Below are 24,338 nucleotides of genomic sequence, written 5' to 3' on the forward strand. Positions count from 1 at the left end.
GGGGGGAGAGGATTCCGCACTGTGCATACTGCTGCCCGGTATAGAGGTGGCAGTGATGGGCCTGTGCAAGGTGTGATAGGCCCATCACAGCCAGTGCTGCAGGCTCTGCTATCCCAGACAGCGGTATACATTGTCACAGGCCCAGCACCGCCTCTAGTACTGTATACAGGCATCGGATAGTGGTGATCTGGCCTGTGACATCAGTGGTGGGCCTCTATTGTGAGAAGCCCACCAGTGTTACTGGGTGTTTTATAAGACACCCCCTGTTTTTTTTGGTCAAATTAATATGAGACAGTTTCTTATTTTGGGGGAAACATGGTAGTACAATGGCCCTCATACTCCCCTAGATGCACCTCTATTGGTCCCTATTATAGGGACCATTATATTGTCAATTTGTTGATTTAACTTTACTTGTTCTTTATTTTAAATATTGTATTTGTTCTAGTTTTGTTTATTTTTTACATTAAAACAAGATATGTGCAGTGTGCATAGGAATTTGTTCAGAGTTCTTTTATAGTCTAGTCCTCCAACAGTCTGAGGGTCAGTGAACAGGCCCCTGTGTAAACAGTTTGGAGACCCCTGCTTCTAGGTACTATTGACTTCAGGCCTTGGTGCTCTATGCACTCTTACCTAGCTTCCTTGACATGACTCTTCTTTCTCAATGAGCTCCAGTTTATTCCCCTTTTCTTCAGGATCAAATGTAAAACCCAGCAGCATTTGAAGCTCTTCATAACCTGGTACCTTCGTACCTTTTCAGTCTTCTGAGACTTTATTTCTTTCCATACTCTACAGTCTATCTCTACTGATGTGCTTATAGTTCCTCAAAAATAATCATCTCCCATTTCCATGCCTTTTCCACTGTGTACCTATATATTTTAAGTTGTCTCGACTAGTTTAATGTCAGATTCTTAAGGACAAGGCCTATTTGCATTTGTTTGGATCTCCCACTCTTAATAGAATGTATGATACATAGGAAGCACTTAATTTTTATTTATTCATTTATATACATATGTATATGCACATATATATTTGAATTTAAATTTTATTTCATTTCTAGTTCTGAATTTTCTACCTACCTCATCCTTCTCCATATTCATCAGTAAAGCAAGTAAAAACTGATAAATGTGTTTTAGCAAAACAAACTTCTACATTAGTCATGTCAAGAGAAAAAAAAACAACAACAACCTATCTATGCTCTTGAATCCATCACATCTCTATCTGGAAGTAGACATGTTTCATTATAAGTCCTCTGGATCTGTGGGTTTGTCTTATTTTACTTATCAGTTTCTAAGACTTTTCAAATTTTCTTTATAATATTGTTGCTGGTGTATAAGATATTTTCTTGCTTCTGCTCATTTTGTATTTGTTCATATAAATCTTCATTTTGTATTATTTTATATAAATCTTCCCAAGTTTTTAAAAAACTACCCTTTCACTATTTATAGCACAACAGCATTCTATCGCATACATATACCATAGTTGTTCAACTATTTTTGATTATTTAGCACCCCTTCAGTTTCAAACACTTTGCCCAGACAAGAAGAGCTACCATCATTAAAAAAATGAATTTCCTGTCCCTATTTCTTTGATCTTCTTTGAGCATATACCTAGTAGCAATATTTTGGGGTCAAAGGGTATACATGGTTTAATAGCTTTTCAGGCAGAGTTCCAAAATGCTTTCCAGAAAGGTTGGATGAGTTCATGGCTCTGTCCACAGTATATTGGGAGAACTTTCATGGAAATCACTTAGTAAAACAGTTTGTTTGGCCATTTCCCAATCATTGGCTATATATTCATTTTGTGTCTAGTTCTTAGCTGCTCCCCAAAAGTAATATTATAAATATTTTGATGAATGGGAGGTAGGAGCTATGATTTTATTGGAATAGGAAGCTTTCTGATAAGAGAACATCTGTAGCCAATGAAGATCGGTGTCTCTCTACAACATGTAATCTGAGTCCATTTCACTATCCATTATTCAATATATCCTCTCAGAGAATACTCATCTTTAAGAAATCACTTGGCCTCCTTGGGGTGTATTTCTAGCATTATTTCCCTTGGTCAAAAGAAATAGATTTAAATCTGGAAGAGGGATTGGAGTTCATTAAACCCAACTTTCCTGTTTTATATAGGAGGAAAAGATGTCCCAGAAAACATATGTAATTTGCCCAGTCAACCAATTAGTTGCTGATAGAGGTAAGTTACAATCTCAGTTCTTTTGGAATTGAAGTCCAAATCTCTATACAGTATGACAGTGCTTTCTAAAGTCTGGGTTGGCACCTGAGCAGAGGATGTATAACCATACCTGAAGGGGTACCAATTGGAGTATGAGAAGAAGAGTTATATCTTACTATCACTGAGCTCACCAATCAGTCATTGTCTCCAAAACCTGTTCTTGACCACCAACACTGGCTTACTTTGCTATTTCCCTTATCTGCGCAAATTAATCTCCTTTCTTGAGAACATTTATAAGCTGGACTATATGCATCATTTCTTCAGGTGCCATTTGGGCATTTTTAAATTTACTCCTTACCATCCCAGAGGCGTAAAAAATGGAGACTTGAATCCAGGACTTCAATCCCCAAGGGTCCTTGCTCACTTCCCAGAATGCCTTGTAACCTTGCCTGGGCTGGCTATTAGTGCTCTTCTCTTCCTGTCTCCACTGGCAAACAGACATGTCTCATGATGTGAGTGAAATTTGGGTGGGCCTCATGGCCCACCTAGCACATGCTTCTCTTCCTTGTATTTTCTTTATATTTTAATCTTCAATAAACCTCTAAAAACATAATACTCCTTGCAGAGAGAAACAAATTTCTACCTGCCTCAGTTTCCCTAAGTTTTAACTCTTACAGAGGGCAGCAAGTGCCCTTCAAGGTTGGGTTTTGGAATTGAGGGCAATGATTAATGAATAAGAGCTCTACCTCTTTACTTTTCATTTTGTGATCAGATATAAATGAATTGTGATCTGGATAGAAAAGAACTTGGTATAGTGCTTAGCACATAGTAGACACTTAATAAATGTTTATTATTAACTTGGTGAAGACAATGAATTCCTTAGCATAATATATATTTTTTAAAAGTGAAGGAAATGGGGGGCAGCTGGGTAGCTCAGTGGATTAAGAGCCAGACCTAGAGACTGGAGGTCCTAGGTTCAAATCTGGCCTCAGCCACTTCCTAGCTGTGTGACCTTGGGCAAGTCACTTAACCTCCATTGCCTAGCCCTTACCACTCTTTTGCCTTGGAGCCAATACACAGTATTGACTCCAAGATGGAAGGTAAGGGTTAAAAAAAAAAGTGAAGGAAATGCTAAATTTTATAGATTATTGAAAATGAAGACTTTTTCCCCCTTTCCATCCAAGTTCACACTTGTATTGACATCTATCCATGGACTCCAATTTAAAAACCTCTGTTTTTGCGGCATCTTATTTGGGGTTGGGTCCAGAACTAAGGTCCTTGATAATTCTTGGCATTCTGAAAGTGCAAAATGATCTCTGAGAATCTTTTCAGTGCAAATATTTTAAGATCTCTTTCTGAATATGAAGCTTGCTCTCATATTTCCAGGGTTGCTCTGAAGTTTCTTCATTTTCTTCTAGCATTGATGTTTCTCCTCAGCCAAGTATTTTTTTTTTTATTACCTGTTCCCAGTAGCTGAACTTGGACAAGTTATCTCCAAACAAGGACCTTAGGAAATCTCTGGACCCAGGGCAGTTATCCATGTTGAAACTGAAACTATTTTGTTGTCATGTATTTAATGTCTATAACATGTACACAGTAGGCCCTTGGTGTATTTTTGTTGAATTACACTAAATAAATCAGAATTTTGAAGGAAGGAGAATAGACAGATGGAACTTTAATGAAATGGATTATAGGTAGATTCATAAGCTGCACTACTGGGAGATGTTCTGGAAAGACAAGGAACAGCCTTAGCTTCCTTGATGTACATGATGGGGGTGCCTGACATATGGACAGACGTGCTAGAAATAAATAAGTAAAACTGCACCTCTTTTGGTCTGTTTTTCTTTGTAGGTCATCTTTCATTTTCTTTGCTCATTTTCGAACTAGTGAATTCTGGCTTTTAGTACACAATTTTCTTGTTTTAGTTCATGTGCCTCTCTTTCCAGATGACTTATTTTTGTTTATTTTCCCAATTGTCTTCAGCCTCTCTTAATTGTTTTTTGAATTGTGTTTTGAGTTCTTCCAAAGCCTGTGTCCAATTCAATGGAGTTCCTGAGATTTTGCTTGGTATTCCTTGGTCCTCCTCTGTTCCATTAGTTCTTTCTTCATTATCTGGATAGAAGCTATTGATTGGAATTTCTTTTTTCTTTTTCTATTGTTTACTCACATTTTTTTCCTCCCCCTCCTCCCATTGGCTGTAATCTTGCATAATCTGTTTGTTTGCTGGATCTGTGGGTTTGGGCTATTCACATTTTTTTCCTTCCCCTCCTCCCATTGGCTGTAATCTTGCATAATCTGTTTGTTTGCTGGATCTGTGGGTTTGGGCTATTCTCTGTTCTGCTGATTAACTAGATTAGAGTGATAGACTATTATGAGTCCTTAGACCAGGTCTTCCCCAGTGGCCAGCAGAAACTGAAGGTGTAGGTGTATGTTATGGAGGCTGAAGGTAGTTACCCCTGTCCTCCTTTCTGCCAGCTCCCCTAGTCATAGCCCTGACCTTCCAGGGGTGATTCCAACAGATCCTGTCATGGTTGCATCCTTTGCCTTGGGATCCTAGTCAGCCTAATTTTTAGGGGGGAGGGGTTTCTCAGCACAGTAGATGGGGGAGGGGTGTTGAAGATTGAGGTTTTCTGCCTTCTGGAGGCAGCATTATTGATAAATGGGATTAAACCAGGCAGACCTGATCTGCAGAGCTGAATGTGCTCTGAGGCTAAGATATCCAGAGACAGAGGCCCTAGATGGAAAGTGGTGTTTGAAGGCTACAACCTGCCCTTCTCTCTGCCCCTCTCCTCCAGTTGCCCCTCTCCTCCAGTTGCTGTGGCCAGAGCATGAACCTCCTGTAGCTATGGTAGCAAGGTACTTCCTCCTGGCTGGAGCCCTTGCCAGAGACTCCAGCAACCACCAGAGTCTCAGCACAGTAGGTAGGGGAGGGGTTCTGGGACTTTCTTTCTTTCTTTTCCTTAAACCTGGAAAACTCAGCCTTCTGGATGTACCATTTAAGTTGAATTGGCAGGAATGTCCCTTGGCTCTGTCCTGCTGCTGTATTTGGTTTTCTGTCCCCCTCAAAGTACTTTGTTTTTGATTGGTGTAGAAGGGTTTTCACAGAAGACAGAATTTTAACTGTTTCTAAGCAGCCATATTGAGGCTGTCCCTCCTGAACTATCCAAAACTTCACCTCTTTTATAATTTGATTATAAAATGACTTAATTATGGCTAATTATAAATTGACCATGATATTGTAAGGTCACTATATTAGATATACTTTTATTTGCAGACACCTTATTTTTAGCATCCATTAATTAATAAATAATTAAGAAAACCAATGTAGCATTTTAAAGTTTGAAAAGCACTGTACATATATTATCTTATTTTGATACCCACTTAATTATACCAATGAACATAAATAACATTTATGTAACATTTTAAATTTTACAAAGCAGTGGACTTATCTTCTTTGATACCCACAATTACCTTGTAATATGTGATATTTCATTTTATAGTTGAAGAAATTGAGTCTGAAAGAAGTTAAGTGATTTGCCCAGTTACATAGCTAGTAAAGGTTGGAGGCAGGATTCAGCTATTTTTTTATTCCAAATTCAGTGCTCCTTCCCATTGTGCCACCTAATTGGCATTTAAACTTTAGTTTGTCTTTGTTCTACTTACATGAAATCTTCCAGAGCACATTTAATCAACAAGGCAGGAATATTTAACATATTTGTACACTAAATCTTAAAAGAAGGACATTTAGTATGTCATATCCTTCAGCTCCAAACAACAAAAAAAAGAACATAGTGTCCTGGATCACTTCCTCATTTCATGGGAAGCTTGAAAACAAGTGGATTTCTTGAGTCCAATTAAAGGGGAACTCCATGAATGCATCAGACTTTCTTGACTATACAAAATGTTCTTAAGGTTCAACTTTCCAACAAGATAAAAATGCAGCTTTCACCAACAATATATCAATAACATCCACATTTCTTTTTAAACAAAGTGTGAATGGATCAGTATCTAGAAACAGATGTTATGGGTTTAGAAGATAAAATTAAGGAATGCTGAAGGAAACAAGCCTGGAAAAAATGAAGACAAGGATATCCCCTAAATTTTATGGATGAAATGCCCTTCATTAACAAAGCTGTTTGGAAGTGTCTTAATGTAAGTGATGCATATGTGTGGGATAAAAATTGATTACAAGTACCCCACACCAATCAGTGTGAGATACCAGTGCCCCACTCACACAAATATGCAAAATCAGAGTCAGGAGGTAGGAGTAAAAAGAGGGAGTTGTTTATTTACCTTCATAAAAGAGAGCACTCCAATGATGGGCTAAGAAGTGACCACTGACTAGGCAGCAAGCAGTCACTATATACATAGAGCCCCTCTCTACTCCCCTGTCAGGCTCCCTGCACCAGGCTTTGACCTACAAATCAAAATGTCTGTGTGAAAATACAGCCCAACTCAGGAGAGGCAAGGGAAGAAACTGAGCTGTTCATAGCCCCTTCTGTCCTTCATCATTCTCCCAAAAAGCCTGTCCCAGAGCCCTCAACCAACAAAAAAGGTAACAAATTGGCTTTTATAATCTTAATGCTCATTTTGAGAAAAGCATACTCAATCCTGTCCCATGCACATATAAATGAATAATTATTTAAGCAAAGACCCTTCCTTTTATAAGGGAGGGAGAATCTGAGTTATTAATGTAGACAGGCAATCAGGAATTTTACATAAAATGATCTGACAGGATAACTCCCTCAGAGACAGAGAGCAAAAAATGACTATTCTCTGTTTTAGGACAGAGCACTTTGGTGGGAAGATAACACAGCAACCTGTGACAGGGACAGAGAAACAACCCAGGAGATGATTATAGACAGTTGACTAGGACTTTTGCTTAACAGAGTCTCTCTCTTTGATGCCCTTTGATGTTCTGCCTTGGGAGAGAGAGAACAAAATGGGGGACTGGGACTTTGCCTTCACCTAGTCTGGCTAGCTCTCCCTCCAGGATAAAATCCAACCCAAACAAATCTTCTTCCTTCTTCCTTCTGTAATAGATTGGATTGTTCCTTATATTAAATGGTTGTTTATTTAAAAGGAGTATAACAAGAAAGAGGGCAGGAAAGAGAGTTATTAGGTTTCCCTGACTAGAGACCCCGATCAATGGCAAGCCTCTTCAGCCCTTGGCTAAACACCACTGCTGGCCTGAAAGCTTCCTCTGTCTGATGGTTTCTCTAAACTGGATTAATCCTAGGCTAATTCAAGAAATATCAGTCTAGGTATAAATGGCACAGTTGAGAGGTCTGGCTTCAGTTCCTCAGGCTGACTCTTTGGGTAAAACTGAAAGTCTGATCAGTTCATACAGGTCTTGCTTCAGCAGAAAGAGAGAATCAATAGAGTCCAGAAGACTTCAGTATGTGACAGGAATCACTCAGGACTGGGGTTTGTTTCAGCACTGGAGTGGGATCTAGGAGGCTGCTTCCTCACCAGAAACCCTGGCTTCCAAGATTCCAAGGACTCCTGCCTATAATCTCAGTTTCCTCTACATTCCATTCCATGTCTTACAAAATTACCTTCTTTCTTTCCTGATTATAATTTGAGTGTGATGAAGTTTCTAATTACTGTGACTTTCAATCAGCCTGTTGAAATTTATTCTTTGAAATTTCAAAGTCTAGATAATGGTCCTTGTATATAAAAATCTTTATGGATTGACTCTGATCTATTTATTTTGACGTAAGAAGGGTACTAACGCAATCCCTGGAACTCAAACACAAATTCTGAACAAAGATGGCATTGTCCAACTTCAATGTATTAAATTCCAAAATGTTAACAGTGTAACTTTATTTGTTCAGTCCAATCAAAATGAAGAAGAAAAAAGTTTCCTCTTTTACTGTTCAAGAAACAAGCATGAATGACTTTAAATAAATAATTGATGAGAAAGGAGAAAGTCATTAACATACAGAATTTATTATTCTTGAACAATTGCTTATCCCTAGCCAAAGGCTGTCAATATTTCCTTTAATTCTATTAAAGTACACCATTGTTTTTGTTTTAAAAAATGATATAAAATCATTCTGATCACTCAAATTCCTCCCTTTGATTGATGAGAGATAGGTATGTCTCTAATCAATCGCTTATCTATAAGCTAATTCTATAATAACTTTTTGAAATTACATATCACTAAATTCAACAAGAAAACTCAGCAAACAGATCATGTGAAAGAAAAAATCAAAGTACAATAATGATCACCAATATTAACTAATGCCAAGTTTCTTTATATCTTAGTAACCCAAAACCAATATCCATTTAATAAATGCATTTCATCTTGGGTTCCATATGCCCAAAGTAGTCAATTGGTCACTGGAAACATCTTTTCAATTTTTTGGAATAGGTCTCATTCTTCTGACAGGGTCTCTAATTTGTAAAATGAGCACTTTGGTTAAAGATTTAACATTGACTAAAGTAAACAGTTATGCTTAGTTCTTTTTAGCACATTTTCTTTATTCCAAGTATTCATTCTTTCCTGTTCAGTTGTTTCAGATAGGCCTGACTTTTCATAACCACATTTGGGGTTTTCTTGGGAAATATGCTGGAGTGGTTTGCTATTTCCTTCTCCTATTTATTATACATATGAGGAAACAGAGAAAAATAGCTTTAAATGACTTGCCTAGTATCATACAATTATGAAGTGTCAGAGGCCAGACTATAGGCTTGATGTTCATTTTCTAGATTATTTCATTTAAAATCTTATTTTTTTCAACAGCTACTTGAGGTGTGTGTGTGTGTGTGTGTGTGTGTGTGTGTGTGTGTGTGTGTGTGTGTGTGTAGTAAAACAGAGAAAAGAAAGCAGGAGAAGAAAAAAGAGAAACCATCTCAAATCATGGGAAAAGAAAAAAAAATCTTTCTGTTAGCCAATCACAACTCAAATTATTGGTATCCTCCACTATTTAGATTTGCCCCCATACTTGATTCTGCAAGAAAGGAAAGAATCACTCTGAAATTAAGCTCATTAAGAGGATTTATTCAAAATGTCAATTTCTAATTACTTGTAGTCAGTTCACATTATGCCCAATCATTATGCCCATTTTGTTTACATTTGTAGTATTTATACTGAGAAGTTTTATTCAAGATGATACCCCTGAAGCACTGCAAGAGCCTTAATTTCATTTTAAAATGATTTAGTGATTCCTTTTTAAAAATACAAACCATATAACAATATACTTATATACCTCATGAGAATCTACTTTACCACAAAGAATAACTATTAAGACCTAATCATATCCTCTTGATCTATGTAATCAAGCAGTTGTTTTTCTTCTGTTTTTCTACTCCCACAGTGTTTCCTCTGGATGTGGATAGTGGTTTTTCTCTTAGGTTCCTCCAAGTTGTTCAGGGTCACTGCATTGCCACTAATGGAGAAGTCCCTTACATTTGATTGTACCACAGTGTATCAGTCTTTATGTATAGTGTTCTCCTGGTTCTGCTCCTTTCCCTCTGCATTAATTCCTGGAGGTCATTCCAGTTCCCTGGAATTCCTCCAGTTTATTATTCCTTTGAGCACAATAGTATTCCATCACCAACATATACCACAATTTATTCAGCCATTCCCCAATTAAAGGGCATCCCTCATTTTCCATTTTTTTTGCCACCACAAAGACTGCAGCTATGAATATTTTTGTACAAGTTGTTTTCCTTATTATGACTTTGGGGTACAAACCCAGCAGTGCTATGGATGGATCAAAGGGCAGACAGTCTTTTAGAGTCCTTTGTGCATAGTTCCAAATTGCCCTCAAGAATAGTTGGATCAATTCACAACGCCACCAGCAATGCATTAATGCTCCAACTTTGCCACATCCCTTCCAGAATTCATTTCTTTCCATTGCTGTCATGTTAGCCAATCTGCTAGGTGTGAGGTGATACCTCAGAATTGTTTTGATTTGCATCTCTCTGATTATAAGAGATTTAGGACACCTTTTCATGTGCTTATTAATAGTTTTGATTTCTTTATCTGAAAATTGTCTATTTATGTCCCTTGCTTATTTATCAATTGGAGAATGGCTTGATATTTTGTTCAACTGATTTAGCTCAAATTTATGAAATTGAGTAATTAGACCTTTGTCAGATGTTTTTGTTATGAAGATTGTTTTCCAATTTGTAGCTTCCATTCTAATTTTGGTTACATTGGTTTTGTTTGTACAAAAACTTTTTAATTTGATGTAATCAAAATTATTTATTTTACATTTTGTGATTTTTTTCTAACTCTTGCTTTGTTTTAAAATCTTTCATTTCCCAAAGATCTGGCATGTATACTATTATGTGTTTACCTAATTTACTTATAATTTCCTTCTTTATATTCAAGTAATTCACCCATTCTGAGTCTATCTTGGTGTAGGGTGTGAGATGTTGATTCAAATCTAATCTCTCCCATACTGTCTTCCAATTTTGGCAGCAGTTTTTATCAAATAGTGAATTTTTGTCCCAAAAGCTGGGATCTTTGGGCTTATCATAGGCTGTCTTGCTGAGGTCACTTACCCCAAATCTATTCCACTGATCCTCCTTTCTGTCTCTTAGCCAGTATATTTTATAGTATAGTTTGAGATCTGGGACAGACCTCCTTCCTTCACATTCTTTTTTCCATGATTTCCCTGGATATCCTTGATCTTTTTTCTTCCAAGTGAATTTTGTTATGATTTTTTTCTAATTCATTACAAAAGGTTTTTGATTGTTCAATGGGTATGGCACTAAATAAGTAAATTAATTTGGGTAGGATTGTCGTTTTTATTATATTAGTTCATCCTACCCATGAGCAATCAATGTTTTCCCAATTGTTGAGACCTTGTTTTAATTGTGTGGAGAGGGTTTTGTACTTGTGTTCATATAGTTCCTATGTTTTTCTTGGCAGATAGATTCCTAAGCATTTTATTTTGTCTAGGGTTATTTTGAATGAAACTTCTCTTTCTAATTCTTGCTGCTGAGATGTGTTGGAAATAAATAGAAATGCTGATGATTTATGTGGGTATATTTTGTATCCTGCAACTTTGCAAAAGTTGTTGATTAGTTTGGCTAGATTTTTAGTTGATTCTCTAGGATTCTTTAAGTAGACCATCATATCATCTGCAAAGAGTGACAGCTTGGTCTCCTGATTGCCTATTTTAATACTTTCAATTTCTTTTTCTTCTCTAATTGCTACTGCTAGTGTTTCTAGTATAATGTTGAATAATAGAGGTGATGATGGGCATCCTTGTTTCACTCCTGATCTTATTGGGGATCCTTCTAGTTTATTCCCATTGCAGATGATGTTTGCTGATGTTACCCTTGTTGACATAGAATGGACAGTAGTGTGACATCAATGTCTTCTTGTTAGATTTCTAAGTCTGTGGCTGAGCTTTGGGACTCTGACGTCTGCTGATAGAAGGATAGCCAGTGTTACTGTTAAACAGGCCACCATCGAACTGTTTGGAAAACAGTTCCTGTCCCTTGGTGGTGAAGTGATAGGGGACTTTCCCAATGCCTTCTTTCAGGGAGAAGGAGGGATTACCTTGGACAACAGGCAAATCATTGGAACTCTGAATGGAGATTAAATATTCTCATATTCTGGAAGTGTAGTTACCTATTGTACCATAGAAATTGTCAAAGTTCTTTTGGTTGGTCTCCTTTGTGAGATGGCCTGGAGAAGAAGGTTAGATGTCCTGGCCCCAGCCTTGGGTGTGAGGTACATGGAATGTCTCATCAGAGTGTCTGCTGGCCCCAGTCAGATATGTAGTTGTTCATGAAGCGATGGTCCCCAGTCTGGTAGCTACCATTCTCCATATGGTTTCTCTCAATGAAATTCCAACTCAGATCTCCTTTACACATCTTTTCCACATGCCTCATGCACACATTGAGTAAATCATCCTTAAAGTTGCCCAGTGACTGAGAGAGACCATCTCCTTTCAACAAGACATGGTATGTAGGAAGAGGTGGGGGAAGTGATTAGTTGCTCATCAGTGCCCCAAATTTCTGAATAAATAGCACTGAGTCACTGATACTGTGCAACTGCTCTCTGGTCTGCTTATCCTCTTGTAGCACTTTGGTCCTCTCATCCAATGTATCCACGATCACCTTCACCTGGTTCACAGCATCTTGTTCCTGTTGCTCTAGTGCTGCAATAACTTCATTTTTCTCTTTTTAAAGATCCTGAACTAAGTCATGGAAGTTCTGCTCCAGGATGGCTTTTTCATTGGTGGTGAAGCTCAAGACTCCCATTATGAGCAGAGAATGCCAATCTCATTTGCAATCAACTTTTGTTTATCCACAGGCAGATCATTCTATTTGGTTGATTGTTCTTGTTCAGCAATCTAGTCTGGTTCACCAATTACCTCTCAGAACCCCACCAGTAGTCTGTGTTATTAGTCTTGGAATATTTGACAGAATTCATTTGTGAATACATCTGTACCTGGGGATTTTTTCTTAGGGAGTTCTTTGATGGCTTGTTCAATTTCTTTTTCTGATATGGGGTTGTTTAAGTAGTTTATTTCTTCCTCTGTTAGTCTAGGCAATTTATATTTTTTGTAAATATTCATCCATATCACCTAGATTGCCATATTTATTGCCATATAATTGGGCATGATAATTTTTAATGATTCCCTTAATTTCCTCTTCATTAGAGGTGAGGTCTCCCATTTCATCTTGGATACTGTCAATTTGGTTTTCTTCTTTCCTTTTTTAAATTAGATTGACCAGTACTTTGTCTCTTTTATTTGTTTTTTTTTTCAAAGTACCAGCTTCTAGTCTTATTTATTAATTCAATAGTTCTTTCATTTTCAATTTTATTAATTTCTCCTTTGATTTTTAGGATCTCTAATTTAGTCTTTATCCAAAGAAATTTGTTCACTTTCTAGTTTTTTAATTTGTATGCCCAATTTATTGACCTCTATCCTCCCTAATTTCTTAATATATGAACTCAAAAACATAAATTTCCCCCTGAGTACTGCTTTGGCTGCATCCCATAGATTTTGAAAGGATGTCTTATCATTGTCATTTATTTCGATGAAATTATTGTTTCTATGATTTGTTCTTTAACCAATTTTGGAGAATCTTTGTCTAATTTCCAATTAATTTTTGATTTGCCTCCCCAAATACCCTTGCTAATTATTATTTTCATTGCATTGTGGTCTGATAAGGTTGCATTTATTATTTCTTCTATTTTTGCATTTGTTTGCAATGTTTTTATGCCCCAGTACATGGTCAATCTTTGTGAATGTACCATGTGCTGCTAAAAAGAAGGTGTATTTCTTTCTGTTCCTATTTATTTTTCTCCACATATCTACTAACTCTAATTTTGTAAGATTTCATTCACTTCTCTTACCTCTTTCTTATTTATTTTTTGGTTTGATTTATCTAATTCTGATAGAGGAAGGATCAGGTCTCCTACTATTCTAGCTTTTCTATCTATTTCATTCTTGAGCTCCACTAGTTTCTCCTCTAGAAATTTGCATGCTATGCCATTTGATGTGTACATATTGAGTACTGACATTTCCTCATTGTCTATGCTGCCTTTTATCAGGGTATAATTGCCTTCCCTATCTCTTTTGACTAGATCTATTTTTACTTTGGCTTTGTTAGATATCATGATTGTGACTCCTGCCTTCTTTTATCAGTTGATGCCCAATAGATTTGGCTCCATCCTCTTACTTTCACCCTATGGTTGTCTACCTTCCTCATGTGTGTTTCTTGTAGACAGCATATGGTAGGGTTTTGATTTCTAATCTGCTCTGCTATTTGCTTGCATTTTATGGGTGAGTTAATTCCATTCACATTCAGAGTTATGATTACCAGTTGTGTATTTCCCCAGCATTTTGATTTCTACTCCTAGTTCTGCCATTTCTTCTTTCATTATTTCCTTCTACACCAATGTTTTGTTTTTAATCAGTCCCCCCCCAATTTCCCTTTCTACAACTCTTCTTATTCCCCCCTTATTTTATTTACAGTCTTTTTAAACTACTCCCACCCTCTTCCTCCCTTTTATTGCTTCCCTCCTTACCAGTCTGTTTGTTAATGTTCTACTTCCCTATAGGGTGCAAATCAATTCTCTGCCCCAACATTTTTGATTGTTCTTTCCTCTTTGAGTCAACTTCAATGCATGTAAGAATTGGGTATTTCCTATCGCCAACCTCTTTACTCTTCCAGTGTATTGATGCTCTTCCCCCTCCCACCATGAGCTTCTTTGTGACATTTACATTTACCCCATTTTGTTTCTTTTCCCATTTCTCTTAGTATTAACTTTTTTTAAGGCATTGTTGTGTATGTGTGTATATAAATATATGTATATATATACATATATATATATATATATATGTATATATATACATACACATATTTATGTCTTGTCGTTTCATCCTATACAGTTTGTCACTGTTTTCTCTAGGTATAATTCTTCTAGCTACCTAGGTGATAATAACAATTTTTAAGAGTTACCAGTGTCCTCTTTTCTTATAGGAATACATATTATTTTAACTAATTGGGTTTCTTACTTTTTTGTTTTGTTTTTCTTTTTTCTCCCTTTCTTTTTTTTTTAACAATATTTTATTTGGTCATTTCAAAACATTATTCGTTGAAGACAAAGATCATTTTCTTTTCCTCCCCCCCCCCCCACCTCTCCCATAGCCGACACACGATTCCACTGGGTTTCACATGTGTTCTTGATTTGAACCCATTTCAATGTTGTTGGTATTTGCATTAGAGTGTTCATTTAGAGTCTCTCCTCAGACAAAGTCCCCTTAACCCCTGTAGTCAAGCAGTTGCTTTTCCTTGGTGTTTTTACTCCCACAGTTTGTCCTCTGCTTGTGGATATTGTTTTTTCTCCTAGATCCCTGAAGATTGTTCAGGGACATTGCAATGACACTAATGGAGAATTCCATTACTTTCGATTATACCACAGTGTGTCAGTCTCTGTGTACAATGTTTTCCTGGTTCTGCTCCTTTCACTCTGCATCAACTCCTGGAGGTTGTTCCAGTCTCTATGGAATTCCTCCACTTTATTATTCCTTTTAGCACAATAGTATTCCATCACCAACATATACCACAATTTGTTCAGCCATTCTCCAATTGAAGGGCATCCCCTCATTTTTCAAATTTTGGCCACCACAAAGAGTGCAGCTATGAATATTCTTGTACAAGTCTTTTTCCTTATTATCTCTTTTAGGTACAAACCCAGCAGTGCTATGGATGGATCAAAGGGCAGACAGTCTTTTATCACCCTTTGGGCATAGTTCCAAATTGCCCTCCAGAATGGTTGGATCAATTCACAACCCCACCAGCAATGAATTAATGTCCCTACTTTGCCACATCCCCTCCAGCATTCATTACTTTCCTTTGCTGTCATGTAAGCCAATCTGCTAGGTGTGAGGTAATACCTCAGAGTGGTTTGATTTACATCTCTCTGATTATGAGCTATTTAGAACACTTTTTCATGTGCTTATTAATAGTTTTGATTTCTTCATCTGAAATTTCTCCCTTTCTTAATTACCTTTTCATGATTCTCTTGAGTTTCATATTTGGGCATCAAATTTTCTGTTCAGGTCTGGTCTTTTCTTTACAAATTCTTGGAATTCTTCTATTTTGTTAAATTTCCATACTTTCCCCTGTAAGAATATAGTCAGTTTTTCTGGGTAGTTGATTCTTGGTTGTAGACTTTGTTCCCTTACTTTCCGGAATATTATATTCCATGCCTTTTGGTCCTTCAGTTTATATGTAGCCAGATCCTGTATTATCCTCAATGTAGTTTCTTGGTATCTGAATGACTTCTTCTTAACAGCTTCTAATATTTTTTCCTGGGTCTGGGAGTTCTTGAATTTGGCTATAATACTCCAGGGTGTTGTCTGTTGGGGATTAAGTACAGGAAGTAATCTGTGGATTCTTTCACTAATGACTTTTACCTCTTGTTCTAGAATATTGGCACAGTTTTGTTGGATAATTTCCTATAAGATGATGGCCAGGCTTTTTGTTTTGTCATGGGGTTCTGGTAGGCCAATGATTCTTAAGTTGTCTCTCCTAGAACAATTTTCTAAATCTTCTGTTTTGTGAATGAGATGCTTAATATTTTCCTCAAGTTTTTCATTCTTTTGATTTTGTTTTATAGTTTCCTGCTGCCTTGTGAAGTCACTTGTTTCTTATTGTTTTATTCTGGTTTTTAAAGACTGGATTTCATCTTTGGCATTTTAGTCATACTTCTCCTTCTGGTCTGATTTTCTTTGGAGGCCATCTTTCATCTTATTTGCCTCATCTTTCATCTCCTTTGTCTCATTTTCAAGCTGAATAATTTTGCCTTTCAAGACACTATTTTCTTGTTTTAGTTCAAGTGCCTCTGTTTCCAGATGACCTATCTTTCTTTTTAAGTTCTTTTCCCAGTTGTCTTCAGCCTCTCTTAACTATGTTTTTAATTGTATTTTGAGTTCTTCCAAAGCCTGTGTCTAATTTGCTGAAGTTCCTGTGTTTTTGCTTGGTGTTCCTTCATCTTTCTCTGTTACATTTGCTCTTTGTTCATTGCCTGGGTAGAAGCTGTCAATTGTAATTTCTTTTTACTTTTTCTATTGCTTGTTCATATTTTCCCCTTCTTTCCCCCCTGTATTTGCCTGCACTCTTTCTCCTCTCATTGTTTTTTGGATCTGTGGTTTTGGGATTTTCTGTCAGACTCCCCGCTTGGAGCTTAGTCAGCAAATCTCTCAGTGCAGTCTGTTGGGGGGGGGGTAGAAGTTTTAGGTTCCCTGCCCTCTGAAGGCTTTGATGAGATTAAGCCCAACTGAGTTGATCTTGTAGAACTGGATGTGCCCTGAGGCCAAAACCTCAGGAAGGGGGGAGGCAATAGGGGGTGTCTCTCCTGCTGCAAATAGACTCCCTGCTCTGTGCTTCTACTCCTACTGTTTCTCCTCCACCTGTGTTTGATGCTCTGAGCCTGGCACAGCTTTGCCCACAAAGTACTCCTTCCAAACCAGCACCATTGCCTGCCCAGAAGTTCCAGCTACAGGAACTTCCTTATTCCTTCCCCTTAAACCTGAGTGTTCTCAAATTCAGACTTTTGGGGAGTGGACCTTTTAAGTTGATGCCAGCAGGAGAGTTCCTTGGCTCTGTCCTGTTGTTAGGTTTGATTTTCAGTCCCCTAGGAGCATTTAGTTTGTAATCAGTAAGGAAGGATGTTCAGAGGTCTGACCTTTCACTTCCTTTATGCCACCATCTTGACTCTGCCTCCTATAATTATTCTTAAAAGTAAATTCTTTCAAAATTAGATGATTCAAAGATTGAATTTTTAAAATATTACTTGAGGTCAGTAATAAGAATTATATGTATATTGCTTGAAAGCTTATAGGTTAGTTTCCAAATAATTCCATGAGAAAGGCAGACCTTAATGTATTATCATAGGGTTATAGACTTAGACATGGAAGGATTGTCAGGGCCCAGGTGTTTACTGGTTCTTTAACTAAGATAATCCATGAATATTTGAGATAATATTTTGATTACTATTTCAAAATAAATAGTTTTATTCTGATAGAATGTATTTTATTTTACCCATTTAAGAACACTTTTTGAGAAGAGGTATATAGGCTTCACTAGATTGACAATGGCTTCTATGACAACACAAATGTTAAATATTCTTAATATATTGCTTAAGCCCCTCATCTAACAACTGAGGAAGCTAAAGCTCAGAGAAGTCAAGTAATTTCCCTCAAGGGGTAAAGGAATGGAATTCAAATTTAGGTCCTCCATCTAATTCTTTGCTCTCTCTATAACCCTACTCAGTACTGAATGTATTATCAGAGATTTATAGACATAGAGATGAAAAAATGGTCTTTTGGGTGCAATGTTCTTACTTCACAAATGGAAAAATGAAATCTCATGAAAGAAAGGGACTTCAATGTCACAAAGAGAATCAAGATCTGAATCAGAATTTAAATCTAGATTCTTTGTAGTCATATTTTCTCTTTTATAGTTGAGGAATCTGAGAAACAAAGGGATTTATTGAATTATTTTGTTGGCAGAACTACATAAGAACTTGAATCTCTTGAGTTCTAGTCCAGTGTCCTTTCTAGGATATGATGATGTTTACTTGAATGAAAGAATCAGTCTAAGAAGTATTTATGAATGGAATTTGAGGAGTTCCATATTTCAATTTTCAATGTAAAATACAAGTTGAGTATATAAATGGATATGAATGTACAAAAGCATCATCCATAGGTATTCCTTCTTCCTGGTACTTAGAGCAATGTGATGTTTTCCATAAGCTTCTTTGGTGTTGGAAATCCTATGGTGGGAATATGTTTGCAGAGTAGTGATCCACATTACTTTTTGGAGATGAATGGCAGAAATATATTTTTTTACATGGAGGTGTAATCTTGGGCTTAATGAGAATAGTCTTGTAAGGCTGGGGTACAATCAAATTGGCTATGGAGGCCTAGGAAAGGCCAGAGGTGTAGCTTGGCAGTTAGGAGAGACAGTAACCTTACTCCTTGGGTTAATGTTGTCTCTAACTTTCCCTACTCATATATTTACTTGCCAACACAGGAAGGTTTGAATAAAATTGTAAGACTTGTTCTGAGGGCATTAGCTAGCTGGGAGAATCCTATTGGGTCCCATTAAGCTTGAAACCTTTGGCAAAGAATATTCGGCTGGAGATGGAAAGATCTTCTGGCCAAATTTTTACAAATGGTCTGACAGGTTAGTCTATAATGTAAGTAAGCTGAGAAGGTTTCCTCCTCTCCTCCTTCTACTTCAAGGAAGGCTATTTTTGGTCTTATAGCTGAAACAAAAGCAGATTCTTTCTAAAAGTTATTAAAAATAACAGCTGTGAGCTGAACTAAAAGAGCATGGCAGAGTCTATGTTTTTCTTCTGAGAAAGATATAAAACTACAGTCAAGGATCTCCCTTGAAGCCAGAAATTGGAAGCAGCCACAAACTCTATAATCATGTGCCAAGTGAGACTGGTACTGGTGGCATCCATCAGCAACCATGTGTTCAGCTATGTTCTTGATCAGATTATGCATTTGGAAAATACTCGAGTTACCAGGCTTGATGGAAAACAGCATAGTGATCTGACTAGTAGTTACAAAAAGAAACAAGAAAAACTGAGTTACTTCTTGATTTATATGCCCTGGCTCTGTAGTGTGTATTTCCTTCATGTGAGATGTGAGCCATTCAAAGTCCATTCCCTATGTTTGCCCATTTTTCCTGCTTATAGACTATATACACTGTATTAGAGAATGTTTCCCTGACTTTCAAGGGAAATGTTTGCTGCTGTTTTTCCCAACTATGCTGTGGCATTACATTCCTTTGCTTTGAATTGTGTCATCTGCTTGAGTGTTAAGGTAAAATATATCAGTGGAGACATGTGAACTTAATGAATACAGGCTCACAGAGTACTTGGGGCAATTTTCTCTGGAGGAACTCTTGACTGTGACTTTGAGTTAATTTATCCCCACCTTTGAAATAAAGAATTATTTGCTAAGTGAGAAATCATTGACCTGTTATAGAATAAGCAAGAAATGGGGATGGAAGATGAGACTTTTTTGTGACCATTATTCTTTGTAATTCTTTGTGATGAAGCTTTGAAAGTTACAAGCAATTATAAAACTTATTTCTATGGGTTTTGTGGTGAATGGTAAGAAGGGGATTCCTTAATTCCAATGTTTTACCAAGGTGGCTCAGGATTTGAAGGACTAAATTACTGAAATAACTAAGGAGAAAACTAGGATTACTAAGAGTGAGGAAGGATACATAGAGACTATTTTGGTGGTAGATTTTTCAGGAAAGTAACTGGATCAATGGGTCATCTATAGAAAATGGTTCACTCCAATATTGAAACCATGTTCCTAAATCCCTATCTTGCCTGGAGGAAAACCTGAGTTCAAATGTTCCCTCAGATACTCATTAGCTGTGTAACCTTGTTATCTGTTACAACTATTATATGATTCAATTTCCTTATTTGTAAGACAGGAATAATATCACCAACCTCTCCATCATTATGAGGATAAAATGAGATAAGATTTGTAATGTTGTTTGTTGAGTCAATTAATTATGTCTGACTTCATGATTTAATTATGTCTGACTTCATGATTTCATTTAGGGCAAAGATATTAGAGTGGTTTGCCATTTCTCTTTCTGGCTCATCTTTACAATGAGAGAAACTGAGGCAAACATGGTTAATTGATTTGCCCAGAGTCATATAATCAGGAATTAAGCTGGGATTTGAACTCAGATCCTTCTGACTCCAGGGCTGGCACTCTATCTCCTGTGCCACCCAGTTGCTCTTAATATTTTTAAAGTACTTTATAACTATTAAAGCACTAAATGAATGTTAGCTATTACTCTTGATCCTTCTCTTCTTACTCTTGCTTTTCTTCCTCATCTTTCACCTTCTAATTCCATTAAACTACTGTAGATCACTCTCAGTAGACCTATATGTAAACACATAATCTTCCCAAAGAGAAACTACATGGTATCAAGATTTCCATTTTGCTCTTTTTCATAGATTATTAACAAGCCTCCAGGGCAAAAGATGACCTTGTTTTTGGACTAGCCATTTCTATATATGAGATTTATTAATTAGGTCTCTATTTATTGAGAAAATCTTTTATTTATAAGGGTTCACTTCTCAGTAGATTCAACATCTAATATTATACATGCTATTAAGTTTGTAGAGTGTCTAAATGCACAACATCTCTTTTGATTGGATGCAACAAGTACTACAGTTACTTATTATCCCTTCACTCTTTTTTTAGAATAGAAGATCAGCACCATTAAGAAATTTATCTAAGGTAAGGTAGCTAATTAGTAACAGAGGTGGAGTTTAAATCCACATCCTTCTTGAAGCCAGGTTCAGGACTTTCTACTATATGTCTCTTTATTTTACTCATCTTTCTGGTTATCATATATATCTATCTATCTTATATCTCATCATTATAAATGCTTTGAGAACAGGGATCACATGAGTTCCCTCTAAAAGCTATCTTAATATGAGTAAGTATTTCATAACTATTAACACATTCTGAATTTTACCAGTTGTCTAGGTTACCATTAATATTAACAACATAGGATAATAGTTCTGGGAAGGCTTAAAGGAAAATAAATATGAATATCAGAAATACTGGTATATATTTCTTCTGAGGAACATTAACATATTAAGTAATATCAAGGTGAATCATGGTGACTTTCAGAGTGCTGTCTATATCGTGCATCCTTTTTTACAAGTTGAGGTCTGAGTCACAGGGAGCTCTTGGATGAACAGCAAACATAGCCTCCAGGTGATTCCATGTATTTTCAGCAAGATGACTTGCTCCTTCTTATCCTCTCACTGTTGCTGAGTTTTAATGAGATCTTCCAACTTTATTTGCCTTGAGCAAATATATCTATGGGAATGTTGAAAGATATTGTATACCTGGTTTTTATAGAGATATTTGACAAAGTGCTTCATGAAATCCTCATGGACAAAATGAAGAGCTGTAGGCTACATCTGGAGTTGATTTGGTGTTGGTTGAAAAAGGGATGTGGAAGGTTACATATAATGTCATCCTTAAGTGAGGTTTAATGGTAGTTTTCAGGGCTTTCAGGACTTTCTTGGTTAATAACTCCCTTTTCTTCTACATTTGTACATGACTTGAATAAACATATCTTTTTGTGTAAATTAATATTTCAATTGGAACGAAATTACATGTAACAGAAAATTTATTGAATGGCATAATTGTTATGGGAGAGGTGGGACTAGATAGCAGTTTACATGTAGAAAAAAGACCTGGGAAATTTATAATTGTACATTTAGGTAGGTTTTTCTCTTCTGTAAGATGCTTGAGGATAAGATTTTATTATATATTGTTTTAGCATTATTGATGCCTTGAATCTAGTAATGAACATAATATTAAGGTCTGCTGAAATAAAAAAGAAAAAGATTCTCAAATTTTAGTGGACTTTAGCTGGTCTTCTCACCAGTATAATGGAAGGAGTATTTTGAGCTGACCAGGCAATATTTGGAGAAATTTTCATTTAATTCACTAAATGCTTTTCAAATGTGTATAATAATGTATAATATGCTAGCCCTGGGGGGGGTCCTATTTTCAAGTATCTCATACTGGGAAGGACCATGACATTTAGTGAATAAATTAAGTTTTTGGAAGGGAGAGAGCTAAACTAGCATGATCAGAGTGAGCTTCAAGAAAGAAGTAGTATCTAAGTTGAGTTTTAAGAGATGATTCAGTCCTTGCTGTGTGATACTGGGCAAGTCACTTAACCCCAGTTGCTTAGCCCTTACTGTTCTGCTTTAGAATTGATACTTAGTAACCCTGAGAGGGGATAAATAATTCCCATATGGAACAGCTGGTCAATCTATTTGATTCTTTACCATAATTAAAGATATGATTATGTGTAGGCTAAATGATGGATGACACAGAACAGTAGTCATAATTTGATTATGTCTTAATTTAGCAAACTAAGTGTAATCTGACAAGGTCTCAGTATCCAGCCTAGGTCTCTCACTAGTACCTATCTGTTGGTTAGAAGAGCAGAATGGTTTTGAATTTTGACCTCTTAAATTGGAACATATGAAATTAATGATGGTGTGAAATTATCCTGGGCTGTTTTTAGATTTATGCTCTAAAGTGAATAGCAGTTGCCAAGGAAACACATTTTCTAATAGTATTATATCCTTCATTGCTTGCTTTTTCTATGTTCCCATATTTCATCTGAGTATTTAGCCCATCTTACAGAGCAATATTAGCAGTTTCCATCTCAGTAATGTTCTTATAAATGCATTATAGTTTTTAAAAAAAGGTTTTATTGGGAGAAAAATCTTTCTTTTTTAAAAAAACGATAAATTGCCAAATTAGATTGCCAAGTGAGTGACTGGAATATTTTCACAGAGGCTAGAGATATGGAAAAGAACACATCCCTTTCCTTATGACTCCAGATGACAAAACAAGCTTACCAGATATGAGAATAACTAATGTGTATTGGTCCAAGCACTATTAATCAGAACCTAGAGAACTGGAACTACTGAAAAAAAGAACATACTAGTTCTATTAGTCCCAGTTACAGATTTTTCCACACCAGTATCATCTTCTGGATTCCTTTCTTAAATTGCTCTTGTGATTGTAAGAAATAATCATTCAAAAATTTACTGTTTTGAGAGAAAGAAACCCCATTTCTTCATTTAACTTAGTAAGTAAGGTAAGTCAGGCACTTAAGGTGGTGTTATAGGAAGAATACTAATGAGGATGAGTTTTTGCTTTAATTTCTCAATGTATGGTATTAGGAGCATAAGACAGTGAAAACACCAAATTTGGAACTTGAGGATCAGGTTTTGAATTTTGCTACTTATTACTTATGGGATTTTGGACAAACCATTCAACCTGTAGAGACCTCAGTTTCTTCATTTGTAAAATTGGGGTTGGATTAGATGACTTACAATGTCCTTTCTAGCTCTAGATAGATAATTTAGGACTTGTCTCTTTGAGACTCAATTTCCTTGTTTGTAAAAGAAGATAAATCATGTGAAGAAATTAATTAATAGAAATCAATTAATATCTTCCTAATGCCAGTTAGTCTGTTAAGTGTTGAGAATTCAAGGAAGAAAAATCAGTTCTAGTCTTTCAGGAATTTGCATTCTAATGAGGGAGGTAACATACATATATATATATATATATATATATATATATATATATAAAGAGGAGATGGAGGCCACCCAGCCTCCTTTGAGGTAAATGGAACTGGAAAGGCATCCTATAGAAGTTCCAATTTTTGTTGACTCTTAAAGGAAACCAGAGAAACCAGGAGGTACAAATGAGGAGGGAGAACATTCCACCTAAGGGGAACAAACAGAGAAAATGCCTAGATCTTAGAGATGGAGTGACTTGTTTCTGGAACTGCAAAGAAGTCACTGTCATTTTCCTAAGGATCTGGCAAAGTTGGTTAACTCATTAAAGTGTCTGTACTTTTATTTTTTTCAGTATTTGGAATCCTGTTGGCCTTTGAAGTACTGAATTTTTATCCAGCTAGTATATATTTTGGTGATTTTCTTCCATTCCTTCTCCTTTACCTCATTCATCTGATGACACACTCCTTGTACATATGATCCGAGCTTTTGGGAATGAATAATGAAGTTGGCAGATAAGGACTTGTCATTTTATTTTTTTCTAGTTTATTTTTTTCTAATATTAACCCAG

The 24,338-nt window shown here is 36.4% G+C and overlaps 1 pseudogene; it reads right to left on the reverse strand.

Annotated features, from left to right (window-relative positions):
• The window catches only part of LOC100617137 (tripartite motif-containing protein 29-like), a 125,214-nt pseudogene extending 110,525 nt beyond the window's left edge, over positions 1–14,689 (reverse strand).
• Between the last annotated feature and the right edge of the window lie 9,649 nt (positions 14,690–24,338).

The sequence above is a fragment of the Monodelphis domestica genome, chromosome 6 (assembly GCF_027887165.1).
Source record: "Monodelphis domestica isolate mMonDom1 chromosome 6, mMonDom1.pri, whole genome shotgun sequence".
In the NCBI taxonomy this organism is placed as follows: Eukaryota; Metazoa; Chordata; class Mammalia; order Didelphimorphia; family Didelphidae; genus Monodelphis; species Monodelphis domestica.